General features: G+C 36.9%; 1 non-coding gene across 1 annotated transcript; it reads left to right on the top strand.

Annotated features, from left to right (window-relative positions):
* The first annotated feature begins 6,000 nt into the window (after positions 1 to 6,000).
* Positions 6,001 to 6,073, top strand: trnav-aac (transfer RNA valine (anticodon AAC)). The gene has a single exon. It is a non-coding gene; the product is annotated as a tRNA-Val (tRNA).
* Positions 6,074 to 6,738: the final 665 nt, after the last annotated feature.

Below are 6,738 nucleotides of genomic sequence, written 5' to 3'. Positions count from 1 at the left end.
ATGCATTCATCGCTACTAAGTTTTTTATTTGAAATGAGAAAAACATTTATTTTTAGCCTTCCCATATTATAAAATCTTATCACAAAAATCTTCTTTATGGATTTATCCAAATATGTCCCACAATCTTATTCTCTCAGTTTCATCCTTGATCTTCGCTGATGAGATATGACATAAAATATAGTTAATTTGCAAAATCTTGTGTAAATAAATAACCATAACCATTCCAATGCAGTAAAAAGAACATGAAGAAATGTTTCTGATCACAGGACGGCAGCATGACGACGCTGAGAGACGCTCATAAGACAAACACAAAGCAATAAATTATACAGAAAATAACCTTGAGTTGGGTGTTTGTTTTTCTTGTAGTATTGATCCTGGTGCATTTAAAAGTACAAAGGAATGTTCTGTTAATGTTGTTTTCTTTTAGTAAAGGTCAGGCTGCATGTGCAGCAACCAGATCAGATAGCAGCATGGAAGCAAACAGAGCAGATCTCTGGGAGTCATGCACACAATTGATTTGTATTGAGCGAAATGTGTATGCATATGTTCTTCATTCCCTTTCTTTGGAAAAGATATTCATCTTGCATCTATGTGGTGACCGCGTTGGCGATGTTGAATTTATTTTTCCCGTCGCTCCGCTGCTCATTCCTAGAGATTAATTCTTCCTGCAGACTAAAAATCATTTCTTACAGGTCGTTATTCATGCATTTTTGTATTTATGTGACTGAAAAAAATGTTCTAGTATGTTTGCATATATTGTTAGTGTATTTTATTCTCAGTGTGCAGCGTTGAAGGTTGTATTTTATTTCTGTGGAAACAGTTTTTTTATTTCTTCACCATATTTCTCCTTTGCTTAAGTACAGGGACAAAAGGAGATTTGTTTTTGTTTTATTTGAGACATAAAATTAACAAATGCAAGAAAAACACATAAGTTGAAAAATGTATTTTAGATAAGTTATGATTTCTGATTTCCAAGAAAATAAAATCAAAAACTTGCAGAAGTCAAATGGCTTTAAAATGATTATAAAACATGGTGACAAAGGCAGGAAAGCATAAGTCCTCAGCTTTTCTAATTGTTTCTAAGGAGTTACAGCAGTGACACAAACCGTCTCAAATATTCAACAGTGTGCTTCCAAACTGGAAAGAGGAGCCAGATGCATTTAATTTTTTATCTTTTAGCTCAACAGGAGCAACAAACAGGTGAAGATTTGCAGCAAGCAGCAACATTTCTAGCTGCAAAATGATGCAAACTCCAAAACATACTTCACACTAAGAATGCTGCAGTCACAGAAAATAGAGTCAAATACTAAAGAAATTCAAACAAGAAACGCTGCAGTCATAGAAGAAAAGAGCAAGGGGTGAAATGCTGCAAATAGTAAAAACAAAAGCTACATGAAACGCTACAAACTCACTCCACGAAATGGAAGTCCTCCAGGCCACCAGGGGGAGTCGACCAACAAATTTGATTTAATAGGATGTCCAGAAGAAAGTTGGAGGACCGTAGAAAAGGTTGGTTTCCTTAATCCTTTTCAAACAAGCTAACTTTTACAATTTTATAGAACAGCAGCACATTTACCTGACTCCAGACTCCCCCTAGTGGTCAGGAGGACACTTTCTTGTGTAGAAAGTTCGCAGCTTTTCATACTTGAGGTAGTTTTTGCTATTTGCAAAAACAAATAAAAACTGATAGTAGCTTTTTGAAGATTGCATTATTGATGTGTTTGCAGAGCATTTTGTTGGTTCCTGCTTCCTCACAGACTTGGCTGAATACATGCAGTAAGTTATTTACACAATTTAGATTTTATTTAAAAAATAGAAATATGTATTTCTATTATTGTGGTGCTTTGTGTTGATATGTCCCAGAACGAAGCTGAAACTGTTCAAAAGGTATGAATGCTTCTCCAGGGCAGCGTAGAACTGAACATAAACATGAACAGTTTGAATGAAAAGATTTTTTTTTTTTCAAACCTCTAACTGGAGCTTTTTTCTCCTCTCAGCTCAGTTGTGCCAAAATTCCCAAATCCCATTTCTAACTTCTGACATGAATCAAACATTGCATTAGTTTTGGGCATCTAGAGCCGTTTATCATTATAAACCTGTTTCAGTAACTGGGATCTTCTTTCTGCATCCAGCAGCACCAACTGCTCCTCCATGCAGCCAACAGAGTCATGCTCACCATAAAAATGAGTCTGAATAATTATAGGTTATGGTTCAACTATGCAGAAAACTCAGACACTTTAGGAATCCTTGTCTGACAAAGCAGGCAGATATTGATCAGACCAACAAGCCTCCCTGTTCTGTGTGTGTGTGTATATATATATATATATATTGAATTTGCAATATCAGTTTTGCTTGAAATTTTATTAAAACTTTATCACAAACATGTAGGAGATATTTATCAGAGCAGGAGGCAAAACTGGGTCTCAAATCCTTAAATCCTGCAGGATTTAAAACCAGTCAACTCTTTTCTATGTGGGGTTCATAAAAATGCCATGAGAATTTATTCCTACATCTAATTATTTTCTCATACATGAAGTGTGGAGTCGTGCCCTGAGGCATGAATGGTGGAGTTCTGTGGGAACAGGTGAGATGCATCTAACGGAAAACTCGTCTGTTTTCAGGATAAAACCGAATCAGGGAAGCAAAATATGTGCAAGAGAGTTCAAAGCAAAAATAAATTAACGAAAATGATGAGGCAAGGATTTGAAACTTTGACAGCATGACGTTCTGTGTGTTTCATGTCAGTTAAAACATTAAAAAAATATATTTTTCACAGCAGATACCATGTACACAGTCACACTGAAAATGTAATGTTTCCTGGTGACCCGCTCTGGGTTGGTTGTCGTGTGGTTTGTGTGCAGAATGTCAGATCTGACTGAAGTCTTTATTAGCACAGAGAATTAAACAAAACAAAAGCTCTGCCAGTGGAGTAAACACGGGAATTAAACCTCCTGCAGTTCACCGCCGGGTCAGGTCCAGGCTCAGCAACAACATCTGTTTCCACGGTTGTCGTCTGCAGCTTAACACTTTCAGAACAAGTTCTCTAAACCAACAAGTAAAGTTGCCTAATGAAAACATTCTAATTCCTGCTAAAAAAAAAAAAAAAAGTCTACAAGTAGCAAATGTCTGGTGGGAATTAAAGATGCAAGATGTTTCTTCTTCCAAAAACTCAATTTTTTCTTTGTAGGAAAAGTTGTTTTTGACCTTTTGGGTCAAAACAAGATCTGCTCCATGCTCACACAGCCAGAGAGCCACTGGCAGGCCTGTGGCTGGCAATTACGCCTCAAACCGTGCTCCTCTTTCTCTTCCCTCTCCAAGCTCACAGACATGCTGGGCATCCACCACCCACTGGACTCACTGAGAGCTTTCAAAGCCATCAGACCAAATAGAAAAAGAACATTTGCTGCATAGTTTGGCCATGGCTGCAGGAGATTCAGCAACTGTTTAAAGTGAGCAAGAGTTCCTGCAGTTTACTTCTGCTAAATAAAACTTCTGAGAATAAAAGCTTTGCTCTCCCGACGGTCAGAGTTTGCATCTCCGTGTCCCTGATTAAAACATCAAGTTTGGGATTTTAGAAATGAAACCCAAGGCCAAAAAGTTGCTTTGAACTCAGTTTCTAAAGATTTAACTATTTTTTCAATAGAATGATTAATGAATTGCTTTAGAGGGAAGCTGGGAAAATAGTTTCAAAGATTTCCAACATCATCACAAGCTCAGATTTGGCTGATCGAACTGTGAACTTCCTCTACACTCAGTCATGTTCAATCTTCCTTCCTCTAATCCACATGTGTCAAACTCAAGGCCCGCAGGCCATATGTGGGCCGCCATGTCATTTTATGTGGCCCGCCCCACCATTTTATAGGCCAATGATTGAGTTAAAATAGGTGGTAACACTTTATTTGAAGGGGGGTGAATAAGACTGACATGACACTGTCATAAACATGTCATAACACCTGTCATGAACATGAATAAGCCTTCATGAATATTTATGACTGTTGTCATAAAGCGTCATTCGGTAAATTATGACACTTTTAATACAAAGTTGACATTATTTAAAATGTCTTTGTTATGACAACTTGACATTAACCAAGAAATCATTACTGTTTAAACTTTACCTTTAATAACATAAAGTTACCTCATTTTTAAAGTGCAATCAATAATACTTTTATAATAAATTAATATCAGTAATTTTGCGTGGTTTCCCTTCTCTGAAACGGACAGATGTTACGTCTGCAGCTCCTCCAGAGCGCCGCTCTCCTTGGTAACGTGAACCAAGAAGGCTCCATTTGTTAAAGCCCTGGATGAGTTACTCCCAGCGGTTTCTAATTCTTCGCAGTCCGCAGTGGTTGAGCAGCGGACTTCGCATGTTAACTTTTGCATCGTGATTTATTTCCTCCAGATAAACTGCCGGCTCCTCAAGTGGATTAACACAACGTTGCATTCTCTTTAGTTTTCTCTGCTCTGTAATGGAGACTTGAATTTAACGCGCCATTTCAACCAAAGGTTTGTAATGTGCTTCCTAACCATTTGTAAGTATTGATTTTATTTTTTAGCCATTTAGCCAAGTCTCTGTCGAACCATTTGTCTCTGCTAATGACATCTTCAATACAATTTTTGATCCCAGGTTTAGTTTATGGACTGAACAGACAGAAACAGTTACAATTATACAGTTTGAATGGTTGATTTTATTTTTGAACCATTTTTTTTTTAAAGTGTTGATTTTATTTTTGAAACCTTATTTATTGCAAAGTGTTGATTGTCTGAAAGACCTTACACATGAATTGCCCCATACGGGGTTTGAACCGATGACCTCAGGATTACCAGCACGGTGTTCTAACCTGCTGAGCTAACTCACCTACCTCACAAACTGTTGAGTTTCCATGGATTTAAGAAGAACTTACATGATCTTACCACAATGAAGATTTGATAAAAGTGCTTATATTCTAATGTTTTTCAAAACAACATACATAATATTTTATTTTGAAGTGTTAATTGTATTTTTGAACCCTTATTTATTTTGAAGTGTAGATTTTATTTTTGAACCCTTATTTATATGTAAAGTGTAGATTTTATTTTTGAACCCTTATTTATTTTTGAAGTGGTGATTTTATTTTTGAACCCTTTATTTTGAAGTGTTGATTGTCTGAAAGACCTTACACATGATTTGCCCCATACGGGGTTTGAACCGATGACCTCAGCATTACCAGCACTGTGCTCTAACCTGCTGAGCTAAATCACCTACCTTACAAACTGTTGAGTTTTAATGGATTTAAGAATAACTTACATGATCTCACCACAATGAAGATTTAATAAAATGCTTATATTCCAATGTTTTTCAAAACAACATACATAATATTTTATTTTCCAGAGATTTTGTATTTTTAAGTGTTGAATGTATTTTTGAACCATTTTTAATTTTCAAGTGTTGATTGTATTTCACAGATATTTTTTATTTTAATGTGTTAATTGTATTTTTGAACCATCTTTTATTTGTAAGTATTGATTTTATTTTATAGCCATTTAGCCAAGTTTCTGTAGAACCACTTGTCTCTGCTAATGACATCTTCAATACATTTTTTGATCCCAGGCTTAGTTTATGGACTGTAAAGTATAAGTCTGACAGTTTGTTCACCAAGTTACTGTGCTCTCTGAGAGGATCTGTGAGTATTTGACATTGCTCCATGCCCATCGTTGACATCAGTCTCTAACAAAATGTGGATCATCTACCAGGAACACTCCAAAGAGCATGAGTTCCTGTAGTGTAGTGGTTATCACGTTTACTTTACATGCGAAAGGTCTCTGGTTCGAAACCAGACAGAAACAGATTTAGTATGTTCTATTCATCACAGGTGTTTACTAAAGGTCAACAAGGTTCTGTGGTGTCATGGTCTGTACTCTGAATCCAGGCATCTGAGTGCAAACCTCAGTTGAAATTTTCATGCTTTGCATCTCACATCATCAACTTTGGAACCTCAAACTGAAACAAAGCAGAGGAGTTCAGTTTCTGTAGTGTAGTGGTTATCACGTCTGCTTAACACGCAAAAGGTCTCTGGTTCGAAACCAGACAGAAATGGTTTTTGTAGGTTATGCATCTCTTGGGGTGCAGTGAGACAACAAGAGCCTTCCTCTTTCATGATGGTTCATTTGCCAATCGACTTCAATGTCGGCTTCTTTGAAATCGAAGCTACTTTACTTCAATTACCAATTGGCAGTTCTATGGCGTAATGCACATGTGTCAAACTCAAGGCCTGCGGGCCACATTTGGCCCCCGAGCATTTTATAGGCCATGGAAACTCAAATGTAATATTTAAAACTTCAATACATAAAATCAGTTATTTAACAATATGAGGTGTTTAATTTATTTTTAACATTGTATTTTCATACATTTATGCTAGGGCTGCCCAAGCCTAGTTTTCCAGAGCTACCATCTGCAGCTTTAGATGCATTCCTTCTCTAACACACCTGGACCATTGACTCATTATAAGCCTCTACAGAACTGAATGAGGGAAGTCAACCTTTTGTCTGGGGTGTTTTAGCAGGGATGCACTCCTGATCTGTACTGTAAATGTGGCCCATTGAGGGGGGCCAATATGCTGAAGTGTCCCTCGGTGAAATTGAGTTTGACACCCCTGCTCTAATCGGACCCAAATAATCACACCATCAGCTTACAGCAGTGAAGTAATGCAGGAAAAATATCACATTTATTTTTCCAGTATTTCATTTGACAAAATAATTATT

This window comes from Poecilia formosa, unplaced genomic scaffold, assembly GCF_000485575.1.
Source record: "Poecilia formosa unplaced genomic scaffold, Poecilia_formosa-5.1.2 Scaffold178, whole genome shotgun sequence".
NCBI classification, from domain to species: Eukaryota; Metazoa; Chordata; class Actinopteri; order Cyprinodontiformes; family Poeciliidae; genus Poecilia; species Poecilia formosa.
Note: the sequence above shows the minus strand (reverse complement) of the source record. Positions and strands in the feature narration are given on the sequence as shown.